This window comes from Suricata suricatta, chromosome 13 (assembly GCF_006229205.1).
Source record: "Suricata suricatta isolate VVHF042 chromosome 13, meerkat_22Aug2017_6uvM2_HiC, whole genome shotgun sequence".
NCBI classification, from domain to species: Eukaryota; Metazoa; Chordata; class Mammalia; order Carnivora; family Herpestidae; genus Suricata; species Suricata suricatta.
The window spans coordinates 58,074,492-58,093,634 of record NC_043712.1 but is presented as its reverse complement, the minus strand read 5'-3'; positions in this window follow the sequence as shown (position 1 = coordinate 58,093,634).

Below are 19,143 nucleotides of genomic sequence, written 5' to 3'. Positions count from 1 at the left end.
CGCCTCTGGGCGGCCAAGTCCACCCCGCGGAGCCGCGGCCGCCGCCGAGGGAGCCCCCAGCTGCTGGCGCCGCCCGGCCGTCGTGCGGCCAGCCCAGTCCAGAGCGAGAAGTGGAGGAGAGTCAGCGCGCGAGTCCAAAACCCCGAAATCCAGCATCCAAGGAGCGCGTCCCCCCGCCCTCCCGCCACCCTACCCCCTTCGCCTCCTCCGCCTCCTCCGCCTCCTCCTCCTCCTCCCGGGCCGTCCTCCTGGCCCTCCTGAGCCGGAGGCTTCCGCGGCGGGCTCTCCTCCTCCCGCTCCTGCCCGCCCCGCGCTCGCTTCGCAGGCCGCCGCCGCCGCCGCCGCTGGGTCTGCTCTCCCTCCTCCTCCTGCTCTTCCTCCTCCTCCCGCTCCTCGATGCTCCGCTGCTCGCGCTGGGGGGGCCGGGGCCGGGGCTCCTGTCCCCTCCGCTTCTCTCGATTCCTCCTTCCTGCTGCTGCTTCTTTTAAAGAGGATTCTTTGGCCACAAATAGCAACTCGGCTGCCCCCCTCAGCGCCGCCCTCCCCTTCTTCTCTTCTTCCCCCCAAAAGTGAAGCGCACGCGAGAGGTAACCAGAGACTAAGGCCGACGGGGAAAGAGGGGAAGCGAGGGAGAGGGGGCGAGGCGACGCCTGGAGACCGGCCGATCGGAGGCAGGAGCCAGGAGGTACGATGGCCAGTCCAGCCCAGTCCCTGGACCTGGCCTGAACCTGGTGGTTACGGTTGGAGGCGAGGTGATTTGGTGGGGAAATTAAATGAAGAAGCTCAGGAAAGTGATCGGAAAAGCTTCTTTCTTTGTTTCCTTGTCTGAGTGATTTCTAAAAATCCTCGCAACGTGCTGGGGATCCCACAGAATCGAGGTGCCCCGGTGCTGGGAGAGCGTGTGTGCGCGTTGCCAGTGCGAGAAGTGTGAGTGTGGGTGCGCCCGGGCGCAGGGAGAGCCGGGCCCGCTGCGCCCGCTGGCGACTCCCTGAATCTGGACCACTGACCCACTGAAAGGGCCGGAGAGCAGGACGAAGGAGGGGCAAGCAAGAGAGCAGGGCGAAGGAGACGCACCACAGACACACACATACACACACACACACACACACACACACACACGCAGAGGAGGGGGTGGGGTGACGTCACTCTTCAGCATCCATCCACCAGGCCAGAGAAGACCCCTCTAACAAATTCACTCATCTCCTAAGAGATGCACACCCGGCTGCTTCCTGCTCGGTGTCCCGGTGCAGTAGAGGAGGGGGGGAGATGCTGATCGCGCCCCCATTCAAAGCAGTTATAATAATATAAGAGCGTGCGTTGATGAGACAGTTTGTGACCGCCCCAGTTCACCTTGGCAGTCTTATTCAAGGATGCTTGTAGGATCTACTTTGGAGTCAGAGAGGAAGGGGTGTATGGGATCAATCTCACTGTGATAACCTTTGTTTTGCTTCCACGCTACTCCCTTTTAGGATGTTGGAAAATCACTGCTCCCATAAAACCCTCTCCCTAGACATGCAGTCAGTTGTTCCACTACACAAGCCTGATCTGTGAACCCTTCATCCACAGAACACACTGGGCGGATTGTTAGCGAACAGGCACATTTTAACCTTCTTTACTCCTCACGGGATCTCTAGCGTGTGGACAAAGTCAGCAGCTGCAAGCCACCATTGGCAAATGGCCTACCAAATTTTTATTAGAAACTTGGTCAGAAAGGTTACATAAAGTAAAGGCAGGCCACCGCATACACAAAATACTTATTCCGGCAGGTTCAAGGCTGTTTTTGAAAGGGCAAAGGTAAGATGATCAAGCATCCTGACTGTTGCCTCCAGCTGCCCATTTGTTGCCACCATCTGCATGCTGTACTCCTCAAAGACACTGAAGGATTGGTCAGTAATCCTCAGCTCTTTTTGTGCTCCAAAAGAAGTCACATATTTTTGCAACAAGTCTTGCTAAATTAAATTCCATTTTCCAGCAGTTTGAGGGGACAGGGCAGGGGGGACTGTTGTGGCCTGACTCTTCCTTGTCCTTTGTGTGTATGTGTGTGTGTGTGTGTGTGTGTGTGTGTGTGTGTGTGGTCAGCCTTACAGTAAAACTTAAGAAGAAATTCTTATCTGTACAGGATTTCAGAGCGAGGTATACCCTGCAGGCTTTCTGATGACATGAGGAACTGAGAAACTGAGTAGGTGTAATGGACCCCCTCCCCTTGTGCCCTAAGGAGGGATTCAGAAATCTGAGCAGATGATTCTCACTCAAGGTATACACTGTAATCATTTGGCTTTCTCATTGCCACATTCTCTTCCATAAACTGGTGAGTCCCATTTTCCTCTTGCAAAGTTGGATGTTATAAGGACAAACAGAAAGTTTTTAAAACCCTAATAATCCTTGGTTATTGCCTTTAGTGGAGTGATACACATCCCTCTGTCACATTTAAGAAGAGCTGACCAGGGACACCAGTCAGTTGAGCATCCTGCTCTTGATTTCAGCTCAAGAGCTGATGATCTCACAGTTTGTAGGATGGAGCGTGTGGTGCTCTGTGCTGACAGTGAGGGGCCTGCTTGGGACTTTCTCCCTCTCTCGATGCCCCTCCCTCCGCCCCCTCTCAAAATAAATAAATAAACTTAAAAAAAAAAAAAGGGAGAGATGATCTGACCAGATCTGACCTTATTTTAAAAGATCCCAGCTGGGAAGGCTGACTGCTATAGGAGAGTGTAGTCAAGGAAGTAACAACGTAACCTGCTGGTAGCAAGTTAGACTATCTAGAGAACTTAGCAATGATCATTACTAAGCTGAGCAACAAGCGAGTAGCAAACGGATCCAGAAATAAGAGCAGACAGAGAACAATATAAGTAAGTGAGATTAGCTGGAGGACCCTACTTTCTTGGCACTATGAGGTCCTAGATGCTCCTGTCCCACTATAAACAAATATCTTGGAAAAAGAAGTAGCAGTGGGGTAAGACAAGTCAGAGCTGTTTTGTACAAGATCCAGCATTATTCAGGACAGCGCTGCTGAGGAAGAGGGGGTGGAAGAAACAAGGCAGACTTTGTGTGCACACCCTGCCAGTGGTAGGGAAAGACAAGTACATGTACAAATGTCCCAGGTACAAATAATACAGTCACAGCGTATTTGTAACAAAACAGCACCCTGCGTCATCTCCTATAACCTCTGGGAGTGTTTCCTGTTTGGAGATTTGAAGTCAAAAGAACATCATCTGTTGAAATCACCTAATTTTATAGGTAAGGAAATTGAGTCCCTGAGAGTTGAAGGTGACCCAGCTTCTTGGTGGCAGAAGCAGACCCAAAATGCAGATACGACCCAGTGTTCCCCTGCCCCCAACTCTTCCTAATTACCTCCTAGTTCAAGATCAAACTGTTTTCGCTTTTACCAATGAGCAATAAATATAGATTGTTTTAAAACTATAAATACTTACATGAAGAACAGTGAAGAAATGGGACTAGACATTTTCTTAGTGCCTTCCACTCTAACATTCTGTTATGAATAGCACACAGGAACTTTGCTATAGCACAACCCCCTCTAGTGCATAATTCAGTATACAATGAGTATGAGTCTGTTTTGGACCCCATCCAAGGGAGTTAGTTCCTAGAAGTACTTGAAAGATTTTATTCTCATCTATAATGAAACATCTTAAAAAAGACTAAAAATAATCAGAACGGCAATGATAGTAATCATTTGTTACTCCTGTATTATGTACTAAACATCATGCTATCCCATTGTTTACAAAAGGCACATCGTGACCTTTCATGGGTCGCAAATCTAGTGGGTCATAAACAAATTTTTAAGCAAAAGAAATGAAAGTAGGAAAGAAAAGAAAAGCAGGTGTGTTCTGTATACTTAATATTGTTCTATAAAACTTATATTTTGATCATGTGACTAGTGATTAAAAGTTTCAAAGCCACTGCCTTGCTTCCAAACTTAACAACTGCCTTGCTAGTTAAGCATAATTAGCCCCATTGTACAAGTGAGGAAACATGAATCCAGAGGCTAATCTGGCCACGCTGACAGAGCTGGTACATGGCCAAGCTAGAATTTTAAACCTATATCTGTTTGACTTCCGATCATGTGTTTTTACTTTTTTTAAATTACACCTTATTAACCAAGGAATCGAATACTTGTTGTCGATGATATTTTCTTTGTGAGGGGCAGTTTTAATTCAATTTAGAATAAAGAAATATGACAGATTTAAGGGACATGTTCTGAAAATAGTGAAGTGTTTCATAAGGTAGTAAAATGAATAAGAAGAGATCTCAGAGACCTCTTCTTATAGGTGCTACTCATGTCTAATATAATTTATTAATTTGCTGCTAAATGCACAAACGGGATAATAATAATTTATGGGCTTAATCTTCAAATGACTATTAATCTCTACAAGTGTTAAAATGTTCATTTGAGAGAGTTTTCCCAATTGAATACATATAGCATTTTTCAGGAGCTTACTTCTTGTTCCAAACTGAACTGGCAATTGAAAAAGATAAAATAAATAGATCTTAAATACAGTCACCAAAATATATTTTGATTTGTTTGGGAACACAGGACCAACAGTCGTCAGATTACACCAGAATTCCACCTAAGTTGTAAAAAAGAAAGGAAGGCAGTAATTTAGGCGGCATGCTAATTTTTTATTCATATAATGCTATGCATTCTACCAGTAACATGGCACATTTAGGTGCTGTTATTCCCCTTCTTCAGATTTGGAAGCTCCTGCACAGAACTAGGAGGTGACTGAAATGAGAGTCTAATCCTGGTTTTTATGATTCCACCAATGAAAGTCTCTTTACCAAAGAGGGGGCTTCCAGGAGACAAAAAGCTGGTTAGAGATTTTGAGACCTGCTATGCAAACATTCACATTTTTCTCCATATGAAAGAAATGCACTGTCTCTTTCTCCAGGGTGGCATTTCTTGTTGCTGTCAGGCAGCACAGCACTGTTCTCTTAAAGAAAAGCAATCCACATCTTCCTCTAAGGAAAGACCTAGAAACGCCAGACTCTGCGCTCTGACTCTGTTCGGTTCGGCTGCTGCATTTCCCCCTCACCTGCCGTGTGTAGAGGACGTTATGGTACGATGCTATTTTCCATTGGCTCTGCTACTGGAGATTACAGCATGCGACTGTGACAAATGGATATTCCCATTAAATTCTTTAGTAGAGTGGGGCATTCCATTAACCATTGGCACTATCCCAATCCAAGTGAAACATTGGGTCATTTTTTTCTTGTGAGCAAGAAATGAAGGGGGAAAACAAAGCATATACTCTAATTACCTCTCTCTCTCTCTCTTTTTTTTTGTTGCATGCATTATGATAGCCGTATATTACAATTATTTATAATTAATATATGACAAGCTGTCAGCTAAAATTTAACAGGTGATTTGTCAAGAATTCCCATTATGTCATACATTAAGCGGTGGGTTTCAATATTCCCTAACAATAAAAGTGTATTTTGGTTTTGTTGTTGTCTTAAATCTACTGTGTTGAAATATTCAGAGTCCACCAGTCTTTTTCTATTTGCAGCATCTTTTAAAAATACAACTATTGCTTACAAATGGACACGCTATTAGTAATGCAAGGAATAAACACATTTTTGTCCCTTTAACCTTTAAGTGCTAATGTTTTCATTGACAAAACTAAGTCCTTACTGTTTATTTTTAAGTTTTAAACTTTTATGATGTTTAATACATTTTCCAAATGATGTCTTTGGTGGTAAAGGCAAAGCTGAATAAAGAGGAAAGTAATTGCAGTTACTTATGTTCCATTTAGAGTTTGTATCTTACACTAGAGACTTTTAAAATGAAGGAATCTTTTAAAATACAGAAAAAGATTAAGAAGTCACCAGAAAGCTAGTAATTAATCACTCAATAAAGGAGAAATCTACAGAGACCAAAAACCGGTGAAGCAGGCTCCATTTTGCTGAATAGCAAAAGAAGAGGGCACAGGGTAGAAATGAATCACAGATATTTCTCGGGAGGGATAACAGGAGTCTTTAAAAGAGGAAAAGCTCAGTTTCTCTATCTACCGAATGCCAATGAAATGGGCTACACCCTGAAAATAAAGTTAAATTTTAAACTACAATGTTATTATTGGTTCCATGGTCAACCCAAGTTCGTATTGTTTAAAAGAATGATGGGGGAGAAAAGAAAATGATAGATAAAGCAGCGTTTGTTTAAAATTTTATTGCATGAGGCTGACTCTTATCTTTCAAGAGGAGGACATGCCTCAGGATGTTAATGACTTGCAATCAACTACTGTAGAGGGTGTTGAATCTCCTTAATGAAACAATGTGCTTCAAGATTCAATGGATAGGATAAGAGAGGGGAAAAAAAAAAAGCAAAGGTAAAACCTGAAGCACAGCGATTTTCAAAGCTTGTAAGATTTCTGTGTCTACCAATCAAGTTCAGTTTTCATGTTTTTAGCAAGATACCCATACAAAGCCAGGACTTTATTTCTAAAGGGTCTTTCAAATAGGGTTTCAGAAAAAGATTTTCAGAAACTCAGAAGTGAAACAGCACAAGTGATTTCTGCCTGACAGTAAGTGTACATCTTCACAGGCTGGGGATTATAAATGACCAGTGCCAGACAATGGTCCCGGTATCCTTGGGTATCCTTGAAGGAAATCTGTCACCAGCCCTCACCTTGCTTCCCAGATACCGTAGTGTCCCCAAGCGTAGCTGTGGATGCTTTTGCACACACTTAGAAGTCGTTTTCAAAGCAGTGAAGTTAGCAAAAACAAAAACATCACGACTACAACTTTTTCAGTCACTTTCGGACCTTTTCCCTATCTTTGTCTTTATACTTGAAATATGTCACTTACAGTTTCTACTAGGTCTTCATCTATAGAAAAATGTTTCCTCTGCACTCTTTGAGAACAGATTAATGTCTGATTAGAGCCCAAAACTCTCATCATAGTGCCTGAAGCACTATAGGTTCTTGATTAATGTTTGAGGAAGTAAGAGAAGGGAAGGATGGAGATAGGGAGACAGGAAATAAACTGGTTGTCCGTTGTGCTCTTTATGTGAAATATCATTTTCTTTACAAAGTTTGTTGCAGTCCACCAAGTAGAATGAATTTGTCCTGGCTCTGTTTCCAATTCTTTTTCTTATTTGGTATCTGCCTATATTTTTATTGTGTATATTTGTACCCTACTAAGCCCTAAGCATGTTCATACTCTTTGCTCGCCATCAGTAGGGTCAAAAGATATCTGCTGAATGAATCAACGGATGATAACATGGGACTATTAACAATCTTTGACTTCAAGAAGCACAAAAGCAAGTCAGGTCAATCAGGTGTTTCTCTCTGCCTTCCCCTTGGCAAAGAAACCAGTGGTCAGACATCGGGAAGCAGTCCTGAAAAGAACACTTGGCGCCCGTCCTTTTAACTTCTTTCCCCTCTATCAAAGGGACCTCCCACCTAGTGGGCCTCAGGCTCCAGGCAATACCACACGTTGTACCAAGGGGAGGTCTGAAGGAGCAAGGCACCTGCTTTGTTTTTCCATCTTAGTGCCGTGCTGCCCCTGAACAGGCTGTGTTCTAAGAGTTTGGATGTCAAAACTGCTCAGTGTGGTCAGTTCTATGCTGGGTGAAGAAGAGATGAGAAACTAGACCACAAGCTGAAAGCTAAAACGTTTTGTCTGTGATTCGATCCTTCTTGTGCCATCCATAACACACTTGCCTTTGATTAAAGTTATAGCTATACTTGTTCTTCTCATTCCTTCCCTATGCCTTTGCCACAGGCCACATCCTCATATGTATTTCCAGACTGCCAGATCATAAAACCTTTAGGAGAAAGACTGGGTCTTAATCTCCTGTGTTTACGTTGTACATCTGCAGAAGGTCCTGTACAAGGAATACATGATAGAATGCTGTTTAATTGAATTTTCCAAAGTCTAATGTTTTCTTTAAAATTCATGGGAACTCTATAGGGCACAAGCACATCCCAAGTTTCCCCGTTTAATACATTCTATTATATTGTCCTCAGGGAGTATTCTTGACCTTATCAGATCACAAGTCCAAATGTTTCAACTGCCAGATCCCAAGAATGGAGGTTCACAACCTTGGCTGTACATTAGCATCATATGGAAAACTTTTAAAACATATGCCCAGGGACAATGCATTCGAGCAGAATTGGATTCTTTGGGAATGAGGCTCTAGCATATATTTTAGAAAAGCTTCCTAAGTGATTCAAATATTTAGCCAAGGTGGAGTAACCTTGCTTTATAGCTCTAGGAAGCATGATTTGAAAATCACGAGACTAGATTATTTCTAAAATATGTTCCAGCTTAGGGAGGAGTCTTTGTGAAAGCACTTTTATAAGTGAAAAAGATATGACCCTTTGACTGGATTCCATTTTTAGGTAGTCACTACAAATGAAACACAGCCCAAATTTCATATACGATGGTGGTATTTTTAGCATTTCCTTTTTACTTGGCTTTCATGTGTGCCCATTCATCCCATTCCTCACTCATTCAGGCCTCCTCTGTGTGTGAGGCATGTCAACTCCGCACTATTAAGTGATTTGAAGAATGTATGCTGCAAGCAGGGCACACATATTAAGGAAAACCCTTTCATCCAAATACAATACGAACATCCCCTAATGATTTTCATCCCCTGCAGTTCCATTCAAAGGGGAAGAAATGCCATCAACCAACTGAAATTCCAGCCACACCACCCCCAATAAATCTGTGATTAAAACAAGGAAAGAAAGGAGCAGAAAGATTGAAACTCCTCTTTGGAAAACATTTGGGAGTGAGACTTGATGTTTGTGTGTTATTTTCAGAGTCAAACCAGAAATAACAGAAAACTACCACTTTGAGAGAGAAAGATGTTGCTTACACATTTTTGCTTAAGGAATTCATTTTCTTGAGAGGGAAGTTTTCTTGGTGAACCCTAATAATAGAAAAACTATCAGCTATGTAAACTACACAACTAGAGCGGCCTTCTTTTATGTTTCTAATTGCTGCTAGCACCGCACCTAATATAAGGAACGCCCTCCATGCCATACTATTCAACATAACCACTTGAGCAGCACTTTGCAGTCCAAAGAAAACGTTGAGGCACCTGTCTCCTTTAAGGATCCTAATAACTCTCTGGGTGATAAAACACCCCTGTACACATGGCCCAGACCCGTGAATCGCTCTACATGCTCTGAGTCAGAACCTCTGGGCGAGTTCCGGGGAGCCAGAGTTTTTGGCAGGCATTTCAGGTAGTTCTGAAAACCACAGTGATAACTCAGTTCAAATTCATTGATTTGCATTGTTCCCAGGCAAATAACCCAGTACAGCTGAGCAGATTCTGGCAGTTCTGAAGAGGCTAGTTCCCTTTTTCTAGGATTTGCCGTTTTTAATTCCACACTTTTCAAAAGGGGGAAAAATCACAGGTGGCACTATTTTACCTAAATCTACAAGCTTTTTGATTCTGCTTTGCACAGCTGGCTCATTCTAACAGTCGCCCTCTCTATGAAGGAAGCTCCCAGCTTCTGGCATTGGTGGCGGGACTTGAATCCTGCCTACTCCCCTTCTGGTCATAACTAAGGTCTTAACAGCCTATGGAGACCACAGGCCTCCTTCAGCAGGCAGCTGTAATTGCATGAAATTTGCTGGACATTGTAGTGCAAACCCAGCAGCCTGCTGGGGCATTTCAGTCGGCTTCAGCCTTATATTTGGGAACCCACTAGGTCTAGCTGTTTTACTCAGGAAGAGAATCGCCGTGAGCTACTTGTGCTGGTGTGTGTCTTTTGCCATAAGTTTTTTTCTTTACTTAAAAGTAAAAGATATGTTCTCCGTTAGCCACCTTCCCCTTACATTATATTGGATCAGCATAATACTACCTTGGAAATACCATCTCATATATAACTCCGGAGAAAAAGTCAAATAGACCCACCGAATAAACCTTTAGAATAAAAGTACGCATTTCAAGAGAGGAGACAATTTTTTTTGGTTTTTTTACCTTATAATTACTCCTAATCCACACAGAGACTGTGGAGAAGAGGATTTTGATTTTATGTCTGGAATGAAATACACTTGATTGTAAAGGAAGATGCAAGAGGGGAAAAATCCTCAAAAATTAAAGGAAATGAAAGTGTGTGTCAACCATCCCAATCTCCTCAATTCTCAAACTTTCCAAATTCCTTTGGTTCACCACCCCAACCTTAGTGATACTCCCTTGTTTAACAACCCTCCAGCTATTACGGTTTCTGGGAAATTTGTTTGTCAAAAGAAGAAAGATTTCAAAGAGTTTGGCTTTTTTCTCTTGGGCAATAGAAAGCCATAAGGGTTATAAGGCACCAGTGTGAACACACACACACACACACACACACACACACACACCACAATCTCTCACTTTCTTTCTGGAATTAAGCAGCCCAGAATGTGCTGGTCCTTTTGGACTATGGACAGGAAGGAGCAGGGATATATCATATAAATGACTACTGTAGCTGGTTCAGAACTTAACCCTCTGTTCTGATAGTGCCTCAAAGTGAAAAGGATATTGGGGGAAATGGCCATAAGGCAGTTTGCCATATCTTTGTGTATCTGGAAGGGTAGAAGAGCTTTCTGCTTTTTATTTTCTGCATGCTAAGAAGAAAAGGCACCCATCCCATTCAAAACCACTAGGTCCCCACTCATTTCCTTCTATTTTGTCTTATACCCTTTAGAGTCTCAAACAAGTACACATGTTGCTAGGTTGATAATTAAAGTGTTGGCAATGCCTGTTCTCTTGCTTTTAATTCCATTTATACAAATGTTCCCATCACTCTTTTTAAAAGCCCTGGGCATATATTCAAAATATACAACCCAAACAAATAAACAACATAACCTAAGCCAAACCCACCAATAACTGGACACTCTCCCTGGTTTGGAAGGCCACCCTGAGAAGCTATTTAATTGCAGTATATTCTGTGAATCAAAGTTCAAAGAGCTGAAAATGGAAGTTTTCTGTTGGCACCTTATCACCAAAAAAAAAAGTGAGATATGCAAATAAGCCACAGAATCAGTTATTGAAGATTCAATGGAGTAAATTTCACCTTGAGTGATTTCCTTACAGAACAGAATATTTAACAAGGAGCAGAGTTCCTATGGGGAATTTTAGGACAGGGTTAAACTTTGGCAGTATTATTTGCAAGGGCTGAGAAAGAGTTTATATTTAGAGCTAAGTTCTTGATTTTATCTAATGATTGACTTTTCGTGGCCTTTGAAAGTAACTTTGATAGCAAAATTCCTGTCTATCATTTACCCCTAAAGCTGACAGGATCACAGCATTGGAAGCTGCTATAAATGAGACCATGATAAGAGTGAACACTTTACCAATGGGAAGAACTCCCATGTGTAGGAAAAGATTAAATTTGCTACAAACCATTTTTTCCTTTGGTGCAGCCAAAAAAGAAATAGCTCAACAAAATTCAAATTTTGGTGTGAAACTTCTCCAACACAGAATTGACAGTCTCCCAGATGCACTGTTTGGAGTAGTAAGGAAATAAGGATTTGGGGTAGTGATTCAGGCGGCACCCTGGTCCTCAGGTGCTCCTGAGAAGCAACACGTCCTCTGCAGGATGGCAGCCTGTGGAAATCAGCAGCCGCAGTCAATCAGCAGCCAGGGCCAAAAGCTCTTGCTTCTGTTTCTCTGACGGAACAAACCACTATAAAGTCGGCTCACAGCCCCAACAAAAATGAAGAGTCTATGACAAGAAGTATCCCCTGTGCTTACGTCTCAGCCTCGCCAAAGCACTTTCCTCTCCTGGGTCTTCTAACTGTGGCGACGGTTGAGGAAGGTGACGGAGAGTCTGGGACGAGGAAGAAGGTTCCAACACGGAGCCTGCAGAGTAAGTGGATCCTCTGTGCTAGCAGAGAGGTCAGCCACTCTTTCTCCTGTACTCTGGGACAACTGTGCGTGATATGATCTCCCACCCCCATCAGAAAAGCGCTCTGTCTTCAGGAAAACCAAGACTTTTCAGCTCAGTGTTGTTCTCTCACATGACTGAGATTTCTTTTTAACAACGTTATCATTACAACCTTTGAGAAGCTCCGGATAAGGAGGCTGTGTTAATAACACACACACAAAAAAGAAAAGCTGTTTGTTTATACAAGCTAGTATTTTGACCATAATTATACTTTTCTGTCTTTTTGATGAGTCAGGAACTTTTGGGCCAGGTATCTGCACAAAGCATGATAAAACTAGGATCATCCAGGATGTGACCTACATTTATGTAGATCTTGTGGAAACAAAGTTCTGTTTTTCATCCCTTATTTCTTTTTAAATCTGTATTACTTTCTTTTTTAACTTTGATTTTCATGAAAACCATCCAGGGACAGTCCACATTTTTCAGAAATAACAAAATTTTCAGTACAGGAGGCAGCATTTGCCAGTACAGCAACAAGAAAGCAGCCAAGTCGCTTTGGAGGAGTTAAGCAAGTACATTTCAATAAGGACCCAAACAATCCTTGGCAAACAATCAGAAAAACAAGTCATCAATGCATTAAGGAAGCCCTCAAATATGAGTGCTGTCGGTGGAAAATAGAGTTACTCACCAACTGAAAATGTTTACTTGAAGTGAGAATTATTTTATGGAAACCACTGTGAGTTTTGGAATACTTACAATCTGTTCAGATTGGTCACTGTGTACAATGTTCCTGCCACAATATGCCCTGAGACTTCTAATCTGTCTGCCTAATGGAGCAGGTGGCAAGACTCTACTGAGCTGTTGGCTCCTGGAGGGCAGGGACCCTGTCTTATTCATCTTGTATCTTGCACAGTACCCAACTCTTCAAAGGCAGTCGATAAATATTGAATGAATGCGTCTTTGTATACATGACCATACTCCCTGATCTCTGGCATAAAATATCCACATGCCATCATCTCTGTCTCATTGCCCTGCTTTATTTTTCTTTTGAGCAATTATCGCCAGCTGTCATGCTATGTGGTTGCTTTTATTATTTATTATTTCCTTTTCCCCCCACCAGAATCTAAGTTCCCAGAAAGCAGATTGAACAGGTTTGATTAATTGGATATCCCTAGTTCCTAGGAGGGTGCCTGGCTATATAACAGCAATTATGAATATGTGTTGACTCTTGAATGAATGAATGATGAATGAAAGAATGATATTATATTGTCTATTATATTATATTGTCTAAAGTCCTTCTGTTTCTTTCTTTCCTTTTTATTCTCATCTATCCCATCTTTTTTAAAGTTTATTTATTTTGAGAAAAAGAGAGAGACAGACAGAGAATGACCAGGGGAGGGGCTGAGACAGGGAGACAGCGGATCTGAAGCAGGTTCTGTGCTGACAGTAGAGAGCTTGATGCAGGACTGGAACCCATGAACTATGAGACCTGACTTAACCGAAGTCAGACATTTAACCGACTGGGCCACCCAGGCAGCCTCATCTATCTCAGCTTAAGAAGGCCAGAAAATTATACTATGAATTTCAATAAATAGTAATGAAAAAGGGTTTCTTCATTACATAAAGGTTTGTCCTCAATAATGGAAGGATCAGGAGACCAGGTATTGCTGGACTCTGGCATAAGGGTCTACAAACCTGCCTATAAATATGAGGGTCAAGAAATGAGGACAAGAGGAAGGTAAGAAGGGAAATATTCTCCTGTAGGCCATCAGTGGTGGGTGGACTCCCTAAGAACTGACAGGCTACATCATGTAAATAGTAAAACACATTTGTATACCATCTCCTAGATTCTAGATGACTCGTTTCTTCATCATACTGGCCTTCAGGTCCTTCCAGCTTTGAGGGATAAAACTACATCTTCTCTAGATTTTAAGCCCCTTAAAACATCACTTATAGCTTAGGGCAATATTTTAATAACACAGTACAATATTTGTTTCCTTTGGACATATCTTCATTGTCCTCATGTGTAAATGAATAATAATCCTAGCCCATTCATAAAATTCCCATCTGACCTCCTAGTTGAATGGCTGATAAAATCCCTGAGTGGGTGGTTCAGTGCCTTGCCTGTGACTTACATGTGGTTGGTCATCCTTCCAAATATAAAACTTTCAATGGCAAATTCCAGATATTATTTTTTTCTTTTCAAGCCAATATAAAACAGGAAGTTCTTTGTTCCTTGTAGATGCATAATATGTGATGACAGTTGAACATATTTATTTTTGCAACTTCCCAATTTGAGTATCACCAAATGAAACTAGAATTAATAGGAAAGTGGCCTAGCTGCAGAGTCTAAGTCTGGAAAAGACAATGAGTAGGAAATGTCTGTAGTTGGCATTCTTACTCTTGCCTCTTTTCTCCACTCAAGGTCTCTTCTGAGCATCTCATTCTCTGTATCTTGACCCCTGTCCCCTCTGCACTCCAGATTGGCCAACTACTCAGTTGCCTTGCTCACTTAATGAATTTTATCTTTCTCCTAATTTATTATAGTGGAAATTGCACTGGAGATGAGAGAACATAATCCCTAACTCTGTTAATAGCTGTGTGTCACATGGTGAGTTGTAAAAATCCCAAGAGTCCTCATTTCTTTATCTTTAAAAATAGAGATAATAATATTTACTTCACAAAGCTATTGCACAGACTGTATAAAATCATGCACTTGAAACTTCCATGCAGAGACTATCTCATAGGAAATGTTAGGATCCAATGTCTGGATATTTGTTCTGACCTAGGTTGGCAATTCTAATGAAACTTTCAAAACAGAAAAAGGGAGGACATTCTTCTAATGAATGGTGAGGAGATTCCTTCAGATGGAGCAAGGGTGGTATGGAGAGGAAGTGGAAGCTTTAAGGCCATGATGACAGTTGTTCAGTCCCCGACCTATTCAACCATACACGGACACACGGAAGGTAGACATTAATTTGTGAAATGAAAAAAAAAAGGGAGGGGGAACACTTAAGGGTTTGGGGATGTATATTTCAAGCATAATATGAGGATCTTAAAGTATATTTTCTCAAGTGTATAACAAAGACAGGGAGGTGATAGTTGCAAAATAAACAAATTTACTTGTATGGATGCTCATATATATTACTGTGTTTAATAACAAGCATTATCTCATCACCTTAATGCTATTTAACCTCTGTAATGTATTTCATGTTTTTACTGTAATTAGAAGAACAAGCTTGAGACTCACAGTGGGCTGACCTCCTGGCTCAGCCATAAACAGAGTGACATAATACACGTGCCTTAAGTTCTCTGAACCTCACCACCCTTGTGAAAGGAGGGAAAAGATACACATTTTTACAGGTGGTGTGAGACATGTAGAAAGAGTACAGATTCTTTATGATGTTGATCCAGTGAATTAGCCAATCCTGAAGCCCTATCCCTGGATATCTTTTGAGATAGTAAGTGTCCTCATTGTTTCAGTAACATTTTTCTCAGATTTCTTGTTACTTGGAGCTCAAAGTATCTTAACTGGTCCATCTCTTTTTTCAGTTCTTCAATATGTGATTATACACATAAGAGAACTAAACTCAGAACTGGCCTGATCTTGTGGCTTCTACCATTATGCTCTGATGTTCTTTACCTAACCCAAGAGAGCCTATGTGAGTGAGTGAGTGTGTGTGTGTGTGTGTGTGTGTGTGTGTGCATGAGTTGCACTCTAAACAATTCACAAGACATAGCTGAAAAAACTCACTGAGATTAGTTTTATTAACAATACACTTGAGGTATATACTGGGGAATAGTCATCAAACCAAATGAGTCGATGAAAAGCTCATACTTTAAACATCAGTTTATCTTTCCCTTTAACCTCTGGAGATAGCCCAGAAACCTGCTTTTCTGTGGGAAAAATGTTATGAGTCCTGAAAACTCCTTATGCCTCTAAACCTCCTTTGTAATGTTCATGCACTCTAATATTACAGGATAAGCATTTTACTGCAATATCCTCAGAAGAATTTGGAGGTTTGTCATTTCCTGGCTAAAGGTTTCATTATTTGCTTCTGGCAGAAACCTAGTCAGGAAGAATTCATTGGTTTATAACTCTAAGTTAATACACTGTGATCATTTAAATCTGGGAAATTTACTTGCAAAAATAACTCAGCACATTTGTTGTTCTTTAAGGACTGCAGTACAACTTCCATGAGTAACCTGGTACCCTTTGCAAATAAGGACTAGTTTTAAATACTTGAATGAAAGATGCAGGTATGTTTACATACATCTTTAAAAGTTTGAAAGTTCAAGATCACTGCCCATAAATGACCAGAGTCAATTATGTTCTAAATCTGTCCTTTTAAATGTGTCTTTCTTGTCTTTTTCTTTTACCACTCTGTTTCCCATTTAAAAAAAATTGTATTAGTCAAATTAGAAGAAGAAAAGTAATCTGGGCCTTGTTCCAAGAAGTCAAACAGGAATCCAGGGTAACTTCTATGTCAAATTAATGGTTCATTAGAACATCGCATAGTCTACCTGAGGAGGTAAACATTGCATTTTTAGTTGTTATGAGAATTTTATGAGACGCTGACACATGAGGACTTTTACAGTGGCAGTTTATTTCTGAAAAAATAAAGAATTTCAGAGCAAAAATATATTAGTTTTTTAAATTAATATCTAGGTAGATTAACATTTTAATGAGCAAGCTATCTTTTATTATTTTTGTATTTTTATGGCTTTTTTCTAACAATAGGTCAAATTATAAAAATTGGCATTTGCATCTACTTATTAAATGATAGAAGTTTATCAGGAACAAAAATGCAATGGAACTTTCAGATCTCCATTAAACTTGACATTTTTTTTTTAGTAACATTTGCTTAGAATGATAACCCTCAGTGACATTTTATACTCACAGAGGAGACAGGCCAAAAGACAAAGTTTCCAGGGGTTATTCTTTTGTCCTTTGCCCCTTTAACATTTAAACACTGCAAATAAGTGTTTCCAACTCCTCTCAGATAATCCAATTTTTACTTTCTTACACATGAAGCTTGTGAAGGATGCTGGATGAAAATAAAGGTATCTACGGAGATAACTCCATGAACATATTGTCCATGATCTACCTCAAAGTGGCCTAGAAAGAGGGTCAAATCCCTCACTGGCTATAGATACTGTTCATCTTTTTTTCCCCACTTTTATTGTTTATTTATTTATTTTTGAGAGAGAGAGAGAGAGAGAGAGAGAGAGAGAGAGAGAGAGAGAGAAAGAGAGGAGGGGAGGGGCAGAGAGAGAGGGAGAGAATCCCAAGCAGACACAGCACCTGACATGGGAGTCCAACGTCCAACTCAGGGACTATGAGATTGCAACATGAGCCACCCAGCTGCCCCAATACTCTTCATCTTAAAGGAAATTGACAGTCTATATGATTGACTTTGAAGATTGACCAGAAATTCTGGAAATTAGTGCTTTGTGGTCACTGGAAGTGGTATATACTAATCATACTTGAAGAGACTAGTTTAGCTTACATTGTCAGATATTACTGGTTTTCAGAAAATTGTCTGAAGAAGGTTTATGAAACATTGTGTGTCAGGGTTCCTAATAGCTGGATAAGTTTATGAAACAGGAAAGCAGTGGAATTTTTCCACTCTATTTCTTTCTGTGCAGTTCTTCATTTCAGGCACAGACAATACTTGGAAGGAAATAAAATGACCACTGTATCCAAAGATGCAAGAAGAAAACTAAATAAAGAAGGGTTGTAAGAGTTTAAGAAAATAAGATAAATTATCTGATTTACTACTAATACAGTTCTCTGCACCTTATAATCCCTGTAGGCTTCACAATACTGGAAAGAATGGCCACAGCTATGCGCTTGGTGACTCTAGATGGTTACCAATCCTACCCCTTCTCCAGGCCACTGTTGGCTGTACTTCTGTGTTTACCAGGCTCCTCTGGTAACTAACATAAACATGTTTTCTGTTTTTCTGGCAGAGTAATATCCTTTACCCTGGAAAAGATTAGAATAGGAGGCCTAAGTTACCTGCGTTCAGAACTTCCTTAAAACAATGCACCTTTCTGTATTCCAGAAAGAGGCCTGTATCCCCAAGTGTCTGCAGGAATTTGCTATCATTTCCTGGACTCTTATGGATTCAGATAAATAAGATCTGTAATCCTTAAGATGGGTGAGTGGTAGAGAGGGAGAATGCCCTTCAAAACTGTCCAGGATTTCCCGTTTTATTTTTACAATAAATAAAAGTGCTGTGTGTGGCTGGTGCATAAATAGTGAACAAGCAATGTGACTGGGTCTAGTAGGCTTGGCTCCAGATTCATTCATTTGCTCATTCATACCTCCTTTTCATTCATTTACTCAACTACCTACTGAGAGCCCACTATGTGCCTGGCACTCTGCAAAACACTAAGAGTACACTGATGAGTGAAAACAGACACAATTGGGTCACTGATCATGGAGCTCACTGGTCAGTAACAATCAGTCCTGCTTATTATTTTAGTTTCGATGCCCTTTTATAATTAATGTCCACCTTCCTATCCAAATTTTGAGTTACAGACTTGTTAAAATATTCTAAACGTTTTTAGGGGGGAGAATATTATTTAACTTCAGTAATTTAGAATAGAATCATGCATCTTGGAATTGATGCTAAATTCTTCTAATTTGTCATGACAACCTCCCAGTATTAAAGTTTACTAGACTTTGCTTCAACTTTACTTAAAGAGACAGAGATGGAGAGAGGCAGGACCAAATCCAGAAGCCACAGCTCTGTTCATTCATTTTCTGAGACTGCTCCAAACACCCTTTATGTGCTTCTAGGCATTATAAAAAGTGTAATGAGAGAGGAGTGATCCTTCCAAATCACATGATGAGAAACCTATTGACAGAGAGTGAACCTTTTTGGTCTCTCTGCTTAAATAAGAATTTTCAAAGCAAACATTTCAACCCTCCACTTGTAACACTGTTTACAGAGAAAATACACCCTGTGTTTACTGTGGGGCCTGGAATGTAGCCTTAAAAATAAAGGCGGGGGGGATTCCCGGGTGAAAAGAGGTCAAACTGTAGAGAAACTAAGACACTCATTTTTCTCCATCTTAAGCCTGAGCTACACAGTATCTTCTGCCAGTAATCTGTCTGGTTGTTTGTGGTATAACCTGGGAGGGTAGCCACATTGATAATGGCTGAATGAACAAACAGCACATTAATGACAACTGTTTGAAAGATAAGGAGGGATTTCAGATCCTCCAGTTGCTTTTTCTGAGGGAGCCTTCAATTCAAAGCCTGGCTCCTCTGCATCAAGTGTTTTCCGTGGAAATA